Here is an 18665-nt window from a genome sequence, read left to right as displayed (position 1 = left end):
CCCTCTTTCTCTTTCTGCAAGAACAGAGAGGGCTTATGGTCACACCCTGGCTTGGAAACCCGATTAGATTACATGTGTTATGTTCTATTTACATCATGGGTCCCTTGGTTGACAATTTGTCTAAAGACATTGGAGGAAGATCTTTGCTTAACTTACGCTTTATCATCTCACTGTTCGATACTAAGGAATCAACAGAAGCCTAAAGATTTCACTCCCCAAGGAAACCGCTTTCTGCTTTCTTAACACTCTACATCACCATGAAATTATGTGTTCTCTTTTACTTTGTTATTATTATTTTGCAAATTCTAACTTTTTAAAAATGTTGTCCCTTTCATTGCTGTTAATCTGAAATAGGCCATTAGTCCCAAACAGCAAAAGCATTCACTGCTCTGATTCCTTGACACTTCATAAATGTGTAGCAGAAACCAGAATCATAGAGGTGGCTGTGAGGTAGCTTCCCCATACCACCTTAGCCCATCAGGTCAAGCCAGGTCAGTATCAGCACAGGCTGTAACTATGTTATTACCCCTATATTCATTGACTTCTATTAACTATATTGGGAACAGTAGAGAGACTTTACAGGCAAAGGGAAGTGGCAGGGGAGGGGGGTTTAGGACTTAACATGGGAACATGGGTTTTGGGAAATGCATCCTATCCTCTAATTAAATGTATATGTTTTCTCCTTAAGAGACCATGGAAGCATGCTGGAAGGTTCTTATAAGTAAACACAGCTATTCCTATGCTCACAAGCAGGGAATTGCCCTCTTCTACCTGCAGACATTTCTATCTTTCCCTTTCACAGGAAGCCAGCATAACCAGCTGAATCAGTTTGGGCCATCGGTAAGGTGACCAATGCTGTATCTAAATTACCCTGACATCCATTCCCTGGGATGCTATTTAGCACATTAGTCCAGTTGAGATTTACTAATTAATGCCCTAGTGTATTAAAAAAAAAAGTTTATGTCTCTTTCAAAATACTGAACACATTGCATAAAGTACTTCTGCTTTGGAGGAATTGGTTTCATCCTTGGTATCTTTAAGTAAGAATGAGGACTCAGTCCTGAGTATAACTCTTTGCAGATAGGGCAGTAGGGCAAAGAGATGGCAGATATCTTGTTTGAGTTTCTGAGCTGGACTTCAATAGTCTACGAGTCATGACATTCCTTTCTCCCTTTCTCTTCCCCAGTCTTCCTCCTCCGCTCCTCAACTGAGTTATCTCCATTAATCTCCATTAATCCTTGTTTCGCTCTGGGTCAGCATCTATGACAGACCCATGGCCTTCAGCTCTAGCTACTAGAGCTCCTGGCTTTTCCTCTTTCCTTGCAGAGTCTCCTAGGCAAAGCTGTCCTGGGTCTGTGTATTAGGAGGACAGTTAATCTCCAACAATTTTCCAGTGATTTCTCTTAGGCAGATGCTCACTCTTTTGGGACCTGGTGTTGGCTGGCTTCAAGGCTGAGAGAAGAGAGTGAAGCTACTTGATGTGAGGCAGGAAGAGAAGTTTGTTGGGGTGCCTGAGTGGCTCAGTTGGTTAAGCATCCGACTCTTGATTTCAGCTCAAGTCCTGAGATTAAGCCCTGCATCAGGCTCTGTTCTCAGCGGGGACTGTGCTTGAGATTTTTTCTCTCTGCCCCTCCCCATAGCTCATGCTCTCTTTCTCTCCCTCTCTCTCTCTATCACTCTAAAATAAAGAAATAAATAAATCTTAAAAAAAAAAAAGGAAAAAGAAATTTGTGGACTGCTGAGAAGTTGTGGAGGATGGGGTAGTGGGAAGCCATGCAGTATGTGATGGGACACTCTCCTTGACCAGTGAAATTACCAAACTCACCCATCAGTTTACAAGAACAGATTTCTTTGTGGAAGGTGAAGAAAAGGCCAAGTTTGTGACTGGATTAGTGGGGAGTAAAACAGATAATCTGCTCAATACTGATGGCAGAATTGGAAGAGATCTCATGGGGTGCCTGGGTGGCTCAGTTGGTTAAGTGTCTGCCTTCTGCTCAGGTCATGATCCCAGGGTCCTGGGGTGGAGTCCCACATCAGGCTCCCCGCTCAGCGGGGAGTCTGCTTGTCCCTCTCCCTCTGCACCTTCCCCTGTTTGTGCTCTCTTGCTTGCATGCCTTCTCTCTCTCTCTCTCTCGTGAATAAATAAAATCTTAAAAAAAAAAAGAGAGAGATCTCATGGAAACCTAAGGAACTTTCAGAAACCATGGGGAGCTTGGATTGTCATGGACCATGGAACTGAGGGCTCAAGTCAAGTGTATGTAGGTTCTTGAGGGTTGAGAAAGCCTCAGGTTACATCTGGGGTATACTGGTCAATCTGTCAGAAGCACGGGAGCTTTGGTAAGTTTTGAACTGACACACATATGGAACCCTTCACTCCTCCAACAGGGGGGCTTGAACTGGGCAAGGAGAGGGGTTAGAAGTTCTCAAGCATTTTTTTTTCCCCTCAGAATTTAAGTTAGGACATGTTTGAGTGAAGTCAGCAGAGAGGGACATGTCTCACTACCATATGCTAGAAATCGGGTGCAGGGAACAAAGCCAGAGTAGCTAGTGGACACTTGGATAAATGGACTATAACCCTCTGTGTGCCTGTCTTTGCTTTTCTGTCTCCCTCTCACAAGAGACAACTCAACATGAAGGGAGGAGGGTGGGCTGTGAAGTTATAGTGCCACCTGGATGGGCATTTTCCCTGGACAGAGGAGGTCCCTTTTTTTCTGATTCCCATCCCTCCAAGGCTAAAATGCCTTGATCAAGTATTAAAGGCTTTTGTTAATCAATTAGAAATAAGTTGTAAAATAAGTCTTTCTTTCTTTTCTTTTCTTTTATTTAAATTCAATTAATTAACATGTAGTGTATTATTAGTTTCAGTGGCAGAGTTTAATGATTCATCAATTGCCTGTAACACTAAGAGCTCATTACATTAAGTGTCTTCCTTGATGCCCATCACACAGTTACCCCATCCCCTCACCCACCTCCCCTCCAGCAACCCTCAGTTTATTTCCTATGGTCAAGAGTCTTTTATGGTTTGTCTCCCTCTCTGATTTCATCTTATTTTATTTTTCCCTCCTTCCCCTATGATTATCTGCTTTGTTTCTTAAAGTCCACATATGAGTGAAATCATATAATTGTCTTTCCCTGATTGACTTATTTTGCTTAGCCTAATGCCCTCTAGTTCCATCTATGTTGTTGCAAATGGCAAGATTTCATTTTTTTTTTTTTTTGGTGGCTGAGTGATATTCCATTGTATATATACCACATCTTCTTTATCCATTCATCTGTTGATGGACATCTGGGCTCTTTCCATAGTTTGGCTATTGTGGACATTGCTGCTATAAACGTTGGGGTGCATGTGCCGCTTCAAATCACTGTTTGTATCCTTTGGATAAATCCCTAGTAGTGCAATTGCTGGGTCATAGCGTGGCTCTATTTTTAACTTTTTGAGGAAACTCCATGCCATTTTCCAGAGTGCCAGACCAGCTTGCATTCCTACCAATGGTGTAAGAGTGTTCTCCTTTCTCCGCGTCCTCGCCAACATCTGTCCTTTCCTGAATAAAATAAGTATTCTTGAAAGAGGCTCTACCTTGATTTAAAAATCACACTATGGTCAGTATCAGGACCTGGAATGGAGAGTGGGGAGAGGCAGAGTGGAAGAGGTCTGGAATGCGGGAGGGAGGTAACAGTTTTGGAGGGTCCATGGTTTTAGACACTCATACATTTTAATCCTTGCACCAACTCCCTTGAAGATGGCATTATTTTCTTTAGTTTACAAATGAAAAGAAAAAGTCTTTTTATACAAATAGGAAAACCAAGGCACTGAAAGATACACACTACCATTAGATACCCATCAGTGGTGAACTGAGGGGAGGAAAGGTACATCAGAGGGAACACAATGTCCTAAAGAACAAGTTTCCTATTTCCGAACTTCCCTTGGGCTGGCTATGATGGTTGTTGGGGCTGGGGGAGGAGAAGGGAAGGATTAGGTGAATCAGGGAGAGAGACTGTTTAGATCAGGGAAAGGGCTAAACCTGAGAGAGGAGAGAAAAAAAAGTAACAAAGAAAGGGGAGTGGGGAAGAATGAGAGAAGAGCTCAGCTGTGCAGCAATAGATACTCATATCTATCGATGGTGAATTTGCCTTTATGCTGTCTCTGAACAGAATAAATTCAGTAGGGTGTCATAATTGAAATTCAGCAAAAATATTGTGCATGGTCTGGAATTGGTTTTCAAAAATCAGAACAGTCTAGGAGAGATTCTTTATTTTTCTGACTTAAAAAAGTTGCAGATAAATGTGCTTCTGATCAGAGGGAAGCAGGGAGAGGGCACTGGGCCAAACATATGTAGGCAGGTGCTGTACAACTTCTCCACACAGCTCTGCCAAAGCACCCCGTGGGTGACCTTGGCATTTAATGGAAAATGTGTGTTTCTCTGTGCACACAAAAGGAGGAGGATGAGACCTCCCAGCTGATCTGGATTTGATAGCAAGACAATATGTGAGCACATCACTCTGAAGATGTCAGAATGGGCAATTCCTTTTTCATGTTTTGTTCTGCCCCATGCCTCTACCCAGACTCACTCCAATGGCCTGGCTGTAGTTTATCCAGCAACAAAGGATGGGAGCCTTTTTATCTCCTAGAGTAATGAGGCTTCTGAGCATCAATGTTGGTGGGTTTTGAACAAATAACAGAAAATAAGTCTGCCTCTTGGCCCACTCCCCTATCCTTAGAATAAGCAAGATTTGCTGCTTTGTCCCTTAACTTTCTGTGGTTAGCAAACAGAAGGTCAGAGAAGTGAAGCATAGTGAGGTGGAGTGCATTTATGCCATCTCAGAACAGGTACAGTGGAGGGTCCCGGCTTCCGCCAAGTGGCTGTCTTAGTTTCCTAGGGCTGCTCTCACAAGTTACCACAAATTAGGTGGCTTAAAACAACAGAAATTTATTCTCTCACAGTTCTGGAGGCTAGAAGTTCAAAACCAAGGTGTCAGCCCCTATGCTCCCTCTGAGACTCTGGGTGCAACCCTCCCTTACCTCTTCCTAGCTCCTGGCTGTGGTCGCCCAGCCCTCACATTCTTTGTCACATGGTGTTCTCTGTCCTGTCCTCACATGGTTTTTTTTCCTCTTCTTATAAGGACAGAAGTCATACTGCACTAGGGCCCACCTTAATGGCTTCATCTTAACTTGATTATATCTGCAAAGACCCTTTTTCCAATTAAGGTCACATTTCAGGTATCTTGAGTTAGACTGTCAGCATCTGTTTGTGGGTGACACGATTCCACCTGTAACAGCAGGTGTTTTGGTCAGCTGTTCTGGTGGGGCAGGTGCTACGGTGGGACCTAGTTATTTTTGCTGGTTGACAGGGGGTGGGGGCAGGAGCCTGGGTGGGGGAAAGAGTGGGGAAAAGACAGAGTCAGTTGAGGTCTATTGTATTCCCTGGTTTGTCCCAAAGAAACAAGTTTGAGGCCTGTGGGGAAGGGCTGCAGACTGAGCTGTCAGGAAAACAGGGAGGCTCAGGCCACAGAGAGTCTCCGCTCTGGGACCCAAGTGATGCAGTGTGCAAAAAGGGAGAGGAAGAGAGACTTTCTTTACTTTTTTTCAAGGAATACAGTATGGCTTTGGCACATGAGAACCCCAGGGACCCAGCACTGCTTGGCCCCTTGGGGGCTGGCATTCTTAACGGTGATGGGAGAAAGTAGAGATATTAATGGAAACAAATAGCAGTGGCAAGATGAGTCCCTCTCAAGATGGTTGGGATAGGAGTAGAGGAGCATGGGGAAGAAGAGTTTAAGCCCCAAGGACTCCCAGAATTGTTGGCTCTTCAGTAGAGTTAGTAGAGCAGAAGGGAGTGTTATCAATAATGACCACTGCAGAGCAAGGACTTTTCAAGCAAACCAGTCTCATGGTCTCCTAGTCTTTAGAGACCTGTGCAGAATGAGTAGGACAACCCCTTTCAGTGCTGACCTTAATTATAGGTGCGGTGGGTCTGGAGGGCAATAATCTTTTACTGAATTGAATTGGTTTGGAGGTGGGCTACAGGAGACAATGAAGTTGATTGTTTTGATTTCAGACTTAACTTAAAAAAATGCCCCTTTTTAGGCTAATCGAAATGATGCAGACTTTTGCCTTTGGATAGAGGGTCCCTTCAGAACAGTGCTCCCTTTTTTTGAGGCAATGAAAGGGCTGCAGGAAAATGCAACTGCTGCTGCTACTGGCGGAGGACCCTGGCTGGGGAAGGGAATGACTTCACCGGAGACACTGTGGCTACTGGCAGGTTGATTAGAATAGCAAGTGATCACCTTTGATACCAGAAACTGAAGTGATGAGGGTTCCATGGAGGAGTTGGGGAACTGGGAAAGGGACCATTAGACACTTGCCTGAGTCCAACCCCAAATTCAGGGCTGGGGCATAGAGGCTGGTGGGGGGCATGGTAGAGCTGAGAAAGGATCTCAGGAAAGGGCACAAGAAGAACCAAAGACGCACTATGTCTAATTCTTAAGTATCTAGAAACAATCTCTTTTATACCTGGAGGGAATCACTGGTGGGAGAATTCTGAACCATTTATAAAGTTTCTCTTCTTGGTTGGGTAACCATCCTCCTCCAGGCACCAGGCTTCCTGGCTCCCCTGAAAGATGTTTGGTTCCAAATATGACATTAACAACAGAGATGTCATTATGGTTGTACCATTTCAGAGCTCCCTGATGGCTACTGTGGAAGAATGCAAAGAGCTTAGCTCCCAGAGAGTCTTCCTGAAGGTCAGAGGAGTTCACACCAGCTCTGCTAGGCAGGCACCCAGAGTAACTGAGCCTGATTCTGGCATTGCATCTTTTCTAGTAAGTCCATGCTATCATCTGGGATGCTGGCAACTTGGAGATGTAGGGATGAGATATCATCACTGTCTTCCGTGAGCTCTTACTTGCAAGAGGCTATTAGCTTAGTAACATTGTATTGCATTTAGTGACGAGGGACTGTTTTTTCCCCAGATTTATTTTAGTCATGTTCTGCCATGTGTGGTCCTTGGGACCTTCAATATTAAAATATTGTGGGATTTTCTCTAAACATTGCGTTTCTCACGAACTCACTCCTGTGGTAACCTCTGTGACCTCATGTTTTCCAGGTCCATAAACTTTATGAACTATTTGGTAGCATTTACTCGTTCTAATTTTATCTTTCATTGTCTCCTTCTTAAGTCTTACAGTTATTTAGTAAGTTAGGGCTGATCCAGTTGAAAACATGTTCCCGGGCCCGGGTTAGAACTCCTTTGAGTGGTGATAATTTGAAAATTATTCATTTGCTTTTCTCTTTTGTCTTATAGAAGCATAAGCTTTGGGGGAATGGGTTAACCCGGTGATGGTTATTAAGGAGGCCCGTACTGCATGGAGCACTGGGTGTCATAAGCAAACGACGAGTCATGGATCAAAAACTAATGATGTACTATGTGATGACTAACGTAACATAATAAAATAAAATAAAAAAAGAAACATAAGCTATGTTCTGATCAGCCTAAAGCATCCATTTGTTTCAGGGAGAGCAGGGCTTGCTGCTGGCACAGTGTGATTAGAGAGAAGGGTATTCAGCTTCTTTCCCAGTCCGGGTCAGTCAGGAGAGCAGAGTCACTATGAGGATGGTGGGAAGAGGGATTTAGTGTAGGACTTAGACCATCTGATGCAAAAGTGGGAGGAGCTGGGGAAGTGGTCTTCTAGAGGAAGGTTGGGGGACAGCAGAGAGAGAACCCTTCCTGCTACCATGGTGTTGGTGAACTAGTGAGACCCTTCAGGAGAGCCCAAGAAGCTGAGCACCTATGTGGCCACTGAAGTGAGACCATGAAGGGGACTCGTGAAGAGGTCTATGGGAAGCTGTTGACCTCGATAGCAACTGCCCTGCAGGTCTGTGCCCACGTGTCTGGTGGTGCTGCGGGTCAGCAAGGTCAGCAGTCTGGAAGATGAACATTCAATCTTTTCTCACTCCTCATTCGGACAAAGGTATATTCTGTTGGCATTTCTTCTTACTTACCCAAAGGTTGAACAGAGGGTAATCTAAAACCTTCTTGCTGATCAATCGTTGCTAAGAAGTCTTGTGATTAAGGAACAGTGCAGCTGGGAAAGAGATGTGAGGTGCATAGCGGTGCAGGTGGACGGGGAATGGCCATTGCAGCCTCTGCTTTGTCAGAATGTTGATTGCTTTGGCTTGTTTTATCATCATGTTTGAAAGATTCCCAGTTCACTTTTCAAGAGACATAAATTCTCCATAGCACAAAATGAAAATTTCATCACTCAAATCAACATTGCATCAAACGTGCAAACTTCCAGTCTGACACCTGTCTCACAGCCTCTCTGCCGAGTAAATGAAAATGAACAAAGAGAATAACAAGAAGGACATACCTTTATGACTTTTTAAGTTTAAAAGTCTGGGTTAGTTGTTTTCTGCATTTGTTCACTTTCAGGCTTACGGCCACCTCTACTCGATTCATTCTCTCCACTCTTTTTGGGGCCCCCATTATGCATATTTTGTTCTATCGATGGTATCTTACACATCTCTGAGGCTTTGTTCATTTTTATTCACTTTTTTCTTTCTGTTCCTCAGACTGGGTGATCTCTATTTACCTGTCTTCGAGATTTCTGATTTTTGTTCTAGCACTCAAATCTGTTGTTGAGCCCTTCTAGTGATTTTTTTTTTCACTTCAGCTGTTGTACTTTTTCACTCTAGAATTTCTATCTGGTTTTTAAGTTTATAGAAATCTGCCTCTTTATTGATATTACTAATTTTGTGAGATATAGCTGTCAGACAACTTTTCTTTGATTCCTTAGCTGGTTTAAAATCTTTTTCTAGTAAATTAATATATGGGACACCCTCAGGAACAGTTTCTATTAACTGGTCTTTCCCCCTCCCCCGTGTAGGGTCCACACTCCCCCGTTTCTTTGCATCTCATATATACTTATATTTTTACCCTGAAAATTGGACATTTTAGATAATATGATGTGGCAATTCTGGAATCAGATTTCTAACACCGTGCCCCTAGAATTTGTTGTTGCTGTTTTGTTGTTCTTTGTGTGGTGACTTCTCTGGACAAGTTATGTAGAGTCAGTATTTCCTCCAGTATGTGGCCGCTAAGGTTTGTGTTTGGTTTTGTCTTTTAAATTAATTTATTAAAAATTTCTTATTTTTATTTTTAAGACTGGCTTCACATGGGTCGACTGGGTCAGGTCATTATAGCTTATTTGTCGCCAATGTTTGATCAAAAGATTTTCTTAAATGACTTGACCCAGTAAGTATCCCACCTATTGAAAAGGTGTGTGTGTGTGTGTGTGTGTGTGTGTGTGTGTACGTGAGTGTGTGTTGGGGATATATCTGCAACTCTTAGGTAGCGTACAAGTCTATCTTAGCTTTCCCTTCCCTTCCTACCTGTGCAGAACGTCAAGGTCAGCCAGAGGTGAGTGATTGGTGTCCTCTCTGGTCTTTCTTGGGCATGAACACAGCCCTACACATGTGTATGATTTCTAGATTCCCAGCAATATGTCAGAGTTTTTCAAAGCCCCTTATGGAAGTCTCACTCCCCAGATTTTCCTTTTATATTTTTTGCCAGGCTTTTATTTGCCCCAGTTGGCATTGCCGTGTTAGTCAGATGGAATGTTCAACAATTGAATCTGATTGTTTTCATTAATGCCCTGGGAACGGGACTTTTCCTGTGGACTGAACTCTCGGTCAGTCAAATACATAGCACCCTGTGAATGTGGCTATCCAGGGAACTGTGAGTCAGGTCAAATAGGAGTTCCAGAGCCTGCCTGACCCTCCGGTGCCTCCCAGGCTAGTGGCTTTCAGGGCATTGGTATGGAGCTGGGGAGGGAGGGAGGGAAGTAGGAGTAACTCAAGTTAAAATGTCCCTGGTTTACTTACCAAAGTTTAGTAGTTTTCTTGAATAAACTCCATTGACTGCCGTAAGCCTTTGATTAATTTCCAAAGTTCTAAAGAAGTTGATTTTGATATTTTTGCCAAAATTCTCATGGTTTTTACAGAGCACTGGATTTATGCAGGTCCTGATTCTGCTGTTCCAGAAGTCCTGCCTCCTCCCCTCCTAGTTTCATTTTATATTATGTTTTATGGTTGTTTCGCTCTTCGTGGACAAAATGACCAGGAAGCATCATTTCTCAATCCAGTGAATTCAAGTCACAATTCATATACAACTCTGGCTAAACACTCTGTTTGCACTGAACCTATTGTAATCTCATGGAAGAAAAAAGTGTATCCATACGGAATATCCTTGGACTCAGGTCTTTTGTTTTCAGTGTCTAAGAATGTGGCAGTGGTGTAAACATTCCAAACATTCTGGATAGTACTCAGCAGTATCAAGTTAAACAGCAAGAATTTAAAACAAACACTGGTGGGAGGGAATCTAACACTTATTGAGCATTTAGTACATATGCCATTTCATAAGAAAAATATTATCTTAGGGTATCTAATGCATAGTATTTATGTAGTGAATTTTTCTTTTGGGTTCCAGCACAGAGGTAGGGGAGAATTACTGGACAAGGGAGGGCTTATTTTAAGATACTTAAAGATACTACACTCCCTCAGTATAATTCTTGCTTATTTCTATGTGTAACTGACAATATTGTATGTATATATGCATGGCGAGTAATAAATGTTGAATGAATATGTTAATGCATATATACATTTAAGTTTTGCTCATTTTTGCTTTTTCAGACACTGGTAAATTTGTTTTTGATCCCCTTTCTCTATTAGATCCTAAGTAATTTGCCTATTTCTTCTTATTTCATCAATGTTGTGGGTATAGGCCCATCCCTGTGCACGACACATGCTCAGAAAGTTGCTGACTTGCCAACCATGCACTTCAAAACCCCATCTGAGGCTGGGGCATGCCATGCCTGTACCTCGAAAGAATTCTATCCTAGTTCACAAAAAGATGAAATTTCTAGAATTCTTGTCTACAAAAATTGACTTTACGTTATATGCTGAGGCATCAGTGTTTACAATATGTCAAAGAAGCAAAGTTGAAGCTAGGATTTTTGTTTTTCTTTGCTATTCATAATAATCACAATTGTATGCACTTGTGGATACATAGCCAGAGGAAGGAAAAATGTCTATGTAGATTGAACACCCCTTCTACCTGTTGTTCTCATCCCCTTCAGTTTGCCCCATCCCCCTTAGCCTAGCCTAGCACATTGAAGTTAGACATCATGAGAGGTTTGTGGGAAACAAGAGGGCTGGGGACATGGCATATTGAGGCCGACTGGGGCCTGAATGAGGCAGGGAGAAAGCAGAGAATTTTAGGGTTTTTGCTTTCTCTATATTCCCCAAAGTGTGTGATAGTCTCTTCTATTTGTCTCAGCAGTGCCAGGGAACTTTGAAGAAAGTCACTTCCAGGTCAAGTTCCTGGGTATGCTTTTTCTGTCTTCTTACTGTCATATCTCAGAGTAACTTTTAGGGAAAGGTGAGGGTTTACTTCCCTGAATGTGAATATTTGGCTGGTGCACTGCTGCTGAGGGAACTAAGAGTGAGTATCAGATTCCGAGTCCTGGCAGCTCTGTCCAGGTTCAAAGGTGAGCCTCATGTTGCAGAAGGCCTGGGAGGTTTTTTGGGTGATCCGGGTCATATCCACCTCTCTGGGCTGGGGGCTCGAGGACAGACTGCAGCCTGGAAATAGTGCAGCCCTGCTCTGGATCTGTGCTGGGACCTGTTGTAGAGTCGAATTCTAGCCATCCTCGGGGATTTTTTGTCGACATAGGTAATAGGATAGAATATAACTTATTAAGTCATCCTGAAATCTCGCGTGAACATTTACATTTAAGGTTTTAACTGGTAAAATTAGAAACAAAGGATTAACATGTCCTTTCAGGATTTTTGGGTGACAGCTTGACGGTCATGTACATAGAGATAAATATTAGGTTAAGCACAGAACTGTTAGATGTTTCAAAACTGTTTACAGGAGTGATAAATGTTAAGAGTCCAGATTGTTTCCAAATTTGTACTTGTAGCACCTCTTATCTCCTTGCTGCGTTATGTGGAAAGTGAGTGAGATATGATGCATAAACCAAGAACTTAAGGATAAACAAAAATCTTAAGGACAGACTAGAACCCTAGGTTTGACTTTATAATTTAGTCTCCTGACCTCCTCAGCTTCCTGTTCTTGCCACCCCACCCCAGGCCCTTTGACTCCCGCAAATGTCATGTACTCACCATAGAAAATCTTTGGGATCGTGGGTTCTCTGTCTGTCTGAGTCTGGAGTGGAAGAGATGACCCTGGGACGGTAAGACCTGTTGCTTCATGAACATGTGTTTGTTCTCTCATATTTATTCTTGTCTTTTTGTAGTTAGCGGTATTTCAGTGTTTTTCTTCATGCTTATTTAGACTTTCCTCTGCAAAGGTGTGTGGTGGTGGGGTGAGGAATATAGCTGGTCAGGATTTACTGGCCATGAATAGAGATGATTCCTTGGGCATCTCCCATGAGGTTTTACTCCAGAATTTCTTTTTTGATGCATTTTTTCCCCCTCAGGGTGGGGTGCCTAAATCTGGGCACTAGGGGACGTGGTGGAGACTCATTCACTGTTGCACTAGAACCTCCCCTCTCATGGTCCTGCTGTGGTGGTGTTGGGGGTCTCTCATCCACGAGTTTCATGAAGCTATTTAGTGTGGGGTGGGTGGGGACACCCGAGGCTTATTCTGCCGCTTCCACCATCTTTGGGAAGGCTGTTTGGCACCTTCTCTGCGTAATTATTCAGCCCAAGAAAGGGGCACTTTGGGGAGATGTGATGCTGTGGCCTTCGGGGGATGGGGGCTCACCATGCTGTGCAGTGTATTTGAGAGACCTGAGGAGAAGGCCAAGTCATCAGCATCCCTGAACTTATCCAAGTTGCAGCGTGAAGGTGGCCACGGGAAATCTGTCCTCCATCTTAACAAACAAGATATTGTAGGGTCTGTTCACACCAAGGACAGATAAACAGCGATGGCTTACTTTGCAGAGGGGAGAGGCAATAGGGTTGTCTGACTTCACACAGGCACAAAGTAAAATAGAGAACCGAGTCAAGAACTAAACCCGGTTTTTTTCACGAATTCCCGGATGTTTCCCATTACATTTCCCGGATCATCTTGCTAGGTACAACAAGAAAATATATATACATCGTTGTTCGTTATTTATTTACTAAGCTTTGTATTCATGGTATGGGAAGGAGACTTTACCACGGGAGTTGGCATTTTGTGGAATAAAACCTGTGAGTCTAATGGATTGAGACATCAAATAGGCTAGGATTAATATTAAAATTTTTCTTGTATGTGTTCAGTAGCTTCCAGTTCAATTTCTTTTGAATTTCAGTGAGCACGTGGTTTCTAATGTAGGAGCTAGACAGTGCGGGAGAGTAGGGCTTTCCTTGATGGGCAGGTCAGGGGACCTCAAGTACAGTAGAATTGTTTGCATCACCTGAAGCCCACGGAAGCTGAAGCTCACACTTAGGGTCTAGGGCAGCCTTCTGTATTATGTAGAACATGTGAGAAGTAGGAAAATGAAAATGAGCTGAAAACCATGTTAATCTGCTGTCCTGAAAAAGGTCACAGGTTTCACTCTTTGTAATTTAGTCTCCTGACCTCTGCTAACTCCTGTCAATGGAGTAGTCTTTTCTCTTTGCTCCCTTAGCATTTTTGGCCATGTCTGTAATATCACTTACCACACTTTAGGGCAACTTATCCATCTGTATGTTGTTCTCCCCACTACATTTTTAGGGCCTGGGTCTTAGCCAGCACTTAACACAGAGCCAGGCCTCAGGAAGTGCTCAATAAATGGTGAGTGGAGTTGCGTTAGTGGCCGCCCACACATAAATAAATCCTCTTCCCTCTCTTGGTTTTCTATTCCTCAGCCCTCCTGCTGTCCTGCCTGCTCGCTGTACAAGTGCCTGTTGTTTTAATTACTCCACCAAAATAACAGCAATCATCACATTCCTTTCTGATCTTTACCTGTTGTTTTTGTTTGCATTGAAATGCCAAAATTAGAGCTGGTGAGGACTTCAAAATTTCTGGATATTTCTCCTTTTGCTTAATCATTGATTGGAATCTTCTCCTTTGGACTTTAAATGTTTATCGGAACCATATCCCCATTGTACTTTCTGTCCAGTCAGAACCAAGCATAGCGTGTGACAAAACCCTATCTTCACAAGGAATGTGTGGGTTTTGACACGTTAAAGGTGCTGCAGTGCACACACAGTAAGTAGCCACTCTAGGTTCTGAAGCCAGTTAATAGTAAAGCCAACACAACCAGCAGACTTTCCAGTTCTCAGGTTAGTGTGTTATCTGGGGCTCTAAGGATCTCCCTGATTATCCTTAGAAAACTACTGGGAAGGAAGGAAGGAAGGAAGGAAGGAAGGAAGGAAGGAAGGAAGGAAGGGAGGAAAGAAGGAAAGAAAGACGGACAGAAGGACCCAGATCTGTATTCAGTACCTTGGTTTTCCAAAGTCATATCAATTTCATCCCCTGGTAGAATGTTTCCCAAAGCTGGGGTTGGTGCAGAGGGAAAGCTCTTACTACAGTGCTCCTTGAGACTGGCAAATCTGGATGCTTCATTTTTGCAGAGATCTGGAACTTTTGCTTCTGGAATTGTATGCTTTATATCATCACGTTTTATATCATATTCTTCCTCTGTGAACATTAAGTAATTATTTGTGAAGTATTAAAATAGTACAATGTTATGTTTTATATTTTGTAGCTGACTTAGGGGAAAAAGCTACTAGTTGGCTACTAGCTTCTTACTTTTTCTTTCTTAAAAGAAGTTACGGCTGTAATTCTTATTTTGATGTTGCTAGCTGGATAAGATATTTCAATAGTCAAATTCACATTCGAACAATTTTTTTTTTCAAAAGCAATTTATTCACTGGGCTCTCCATAGACAGTCAAATCACACATTATAACAAAATAGCTTTCCCTGCATTTTGGGAGAAAAAAAGTGTCAGCGTTGACTACATAGATCTTTAACCATCAGATCATCTGGGAATTCGCACTGTCACATGCATTTCAGCAAGGCGTTCAAACAGTCTCCCAGGATTTCAAACACTCCTGGTTATGAAAACACATTTTCATCTTTATTTTTCCAAGCTGTCTCCTTACATATAGCACTTCAGAAAACTCACCATGACTGGTTTTACTGCCTGATTGCTTAAGAGTTAATTGGTTCAGCACCTGGGCAGGAAGCTATTTTGGCAGAAACTCTGTTTTCTTCAAGTTCTAGCCATAAAATTCTGGATAGCGAATTGTAATCAGGCACTCCTTTTTACTACAGAGCACACAAGAATACTAATGTGTTAGTTGACGGGATTGCAGAGCCCACAGTTGGAGCGTGGACATAGTTTCTTGGTTATAGTGGCCTTGAAGGAGCACCTCTCTTACTGGCTTTGGGGGTCTGCATTTTTTAATACCCATTTAAAATGGATCAGTTAATCTTCTATACTTTTTTCTTGCTATAAATTCCCCAGAATGTATTACTTCATGCCCTTAGATAAGACAGGGTCTTGATGCCTTGGCCTTCATCTCTAATTCTCCCAGGTTGTTGAAGCGGAAAGGGGAGGGTGAGAACATTTGACTAGTGTATTTTAAGTAAGGCCACCCCTGACAAGTTTCCTACCTGTGTTTCTCAGCACCTTAAGTGTTGTTGTCACATCTTTTGTATAATCTCTGTATTAATTTATGACAGCGAAAATTTGTAAGAAGGTAGGGTTCACAACACACTTCTCCGTACCCCCAATCTGACAGAAGTTGAATTGCTAGCCCAGTAGTTGGTGTGGGAGGCGCTGCAGGGGTGCAAGAAGGGGGCAGGAGAGGCATGGAGATTTAGTAAGTGCTATGGAGATCCTCATTATGCTTTTCTATCGATTGCGATCCTCATTATGGTTTTCTAGAAATACAGCAAAGAACGGAATTCCTTTTAGATTACTCATGGCTATTGCACTGTGTTTCTTGAATGTATTACAGCTCCAAGACTGAACCATGTGGGGCCAGGTTCCCTTAGGGTTACACGTCTGTCGTAACAAAGGACAGCTTGCTACGTGTGCTTAGCTTTCCCGTAAGTCTTTGTCCACAGCAGCCCTTCTGCTCTAGTTCTGTAAAGAGAACGGAGCATTGGTAGGCTGCACAGAGGATGCTGCAGCGCTCTGGGTGTTTATCTTCGTTCAACAGGAGCCCTTGTTTTCTCCGACTCTTGCCTCTGACGTCCCCCCATGCTGCTTTCTAACCCCATTGCCCCGTTCCCGTCGTCCCTTCCCTTTCATGGGAGAGCATGATTCTAAACTGTTTTTGCGCCTTTGCTTTCCTTTGTGGTTTCAGCACATTGTGTGCTCCTAAACAATATATTTAATTTGCATGTTTGGAAACTTTACATAGCTGAATCATGTACTGTATGTCCTTCCAAGACTCATTTTGTCCTACGTAACATTATGTTTCTGTGATTTACATACACTGTTGCTTGTAGCTGAAATTCAGTCACCTTCACTAATGTATACTTCTTAGTTATGAATACCTCAGTTTATCATTTCTTCTGTTTGTGAGTGCTGAGAAAGGGGACATGGGAGGTGAATATTCTGACACTTTGCCTAAAAGTATCTATTTACCCTTATACCTGATTGGTATTTGGGCATAGAATTTTCATTTGGAAATAAATTTTCCTCAGAAGTCTGAAGGCATTGCCCTATTGTCTTCAAACTCTAGTGACACTACCGAGAATTCGGATCCAACGTAGGTTCCTCATCTTTTGTAGAAAACCTATTGTAACTGTTTAGAAGCGTGAGGGAATTCCCTTTGATCATAGGGTTCTGAAATTTCATAATGATGTTTGGGTGCATTTATTTTCATCCACTCTGATGGGCACATGCTGGGATCTTGACATTTGGAAACTCCATCTTTCAGTCCTGGGAAACTTTCTTGAATGATGTCTTCAATGATTCCTTTATTTCTGTTTTCTCCTTCTCAAACTTTTCCTTGGATATAGGATTTCCTAGGGTAGTCTTCAAATGGTTTTATCTTTTCTTTGCTATTTTCCATCTTTTAATATTTTTGATAATAGTTTCTGTGAAATTTTTTCTCAGATTTTCCTACTGAGGCTTTTATTGAGTTTGTCATTTGTACTGTTGTGTTGTTGCTTTCCAAGAGTCCTGTCTTATTTTCTTTTTAAATTTTTTTAAATGTTTCTTCTTAAAATTTAAAAAATAGTTTCCCATTCTTGTTTCATCATTGTAATATCTCTTATCTTTTTTTGTGATAGTTATAATGTATTTTTCTTTCTCTCTACATAGTCTTTATTTTCTCCTAGTTGCTTTTGTCCTGTTGGTTTGGGGCCCTTACTTTAAACCTGGAGATCTCCCCTAGATGTTGCTTGATCTGTGTCTGCCTAGTCATGCATGAGAGTGGGGTCCTGAAAGGCCAGCTGTGCTCATGGGTGGGTCTTCTGGCCAGGCTTCACTGCAGATGACTGTCTGTGTTGTTTCCTTGGGGAACCCTGATGTTTGCATCTTGAGGTTTTTTCCCCTTGAGATGGTTAGATTCCCCAGAGAAGACTTAAGTCTAGAACCTATATACCTGATTACCAGCATCCTGGGAGACAAGTGGACAAAGAGAGTGGAGAATTTCAGCATTCAGTATGTAAAGTTTTATTTAATCTCTTTGTTTTCATTCAGTATTATCGCTCTTAATTGTGCCTTGTGACTCCAGAAATTTGTTTTACCTTCTCCAACTAATAAAATTCTAGTCTACTGTTGACATGAGGGAAGAGACGGGAGTGAATATTTTTTGAATGGACATTTAGCCAACCCTCCAGTTTTTTTTCTCCTATCCCCCATGTCACTTTCCAGAAGTACTTGGTGTCCCCAGTTCTTGAGGTTTTTGGATGTTCTGCACTGTAAATTGATTGAATTATGGATTTCTCATCTGGCTTAGACCCTTCCTGGGCCAATTACCTATCACGACCTGCTTTCTAGCTTACAGGTTTTTCTTGGTCTTATCTGTCATCTTGTTTTTCTTCCTCTTCCTTCCTTTCTCCTCCTCCCCTGCCTCTTCCTCCTCCTTCTTCTAGATTTAATGACAAAAGAATCATTAAAGGAAAGGTTTCTAGGGGAGGGGGGTTGGTATTTGTTTACACTACTAGACTTAGAACATACAGTCTCATACTGCTTTGGAGTTCTGGAATTAGGGGGTCAGATGATGATAATTAATATGGTAGTTGCTGATTTTGTTTCTTTACCTTTATTTTTACTGAAAATTAGTTAAAAAACTCTGTTTCCAATAAAGAGTAAAATAGCGAATAAAACCATAACTCTATATAAACAAAATGACTACAATAAAAGAATGGTTGCTTCTAAATCGAGAACCACAGAGTATATCCTTTCAATAAATTAAATGGTCAAGAACAACATTTTTTAAAAAGTTGCCTAAGTGTCCTTTAATCTATCTTCCTTAATATCTCACTTCTACTTAACACTAGTTGGGACAGGGAAATTCTGTTGGAGTTATTTCTTTTACTTTTGATGCTACTGATTAGAAAAGGCAAAAAGGAGGGGGAGGAGTAAATATTTTTATAGGTAACTTAAATCCTATACATAGGCAAAACCCCCAAAACTTATTGTTCCGTGCTATGCTTTTCAACATGGACAGGAAAACAAATGAAAAAAAGATTCTGTCTTAGACATCTAGCAT

This window comes from Ursus maritimus, unplaced genomic scaffold (assembly GCF_017311325.1).
Source record: "Ursus maritimus isolate PB19 unplaced genomic scaffold, ASM1731132v1 scaffold_29, whole genome shotgun sequence".
In the NCBI taxonomy this organism is placed as follows: Eukaryota; Metazoa; Chordata; class Mammalia; order Carnivora; family Ursidae; genus Ursus; species Ursus maritimus.
The sequence above is the reverse complement of the archived record's forward strand: the minus strand, read 5'-3'. Positions refer to the sequence as shown.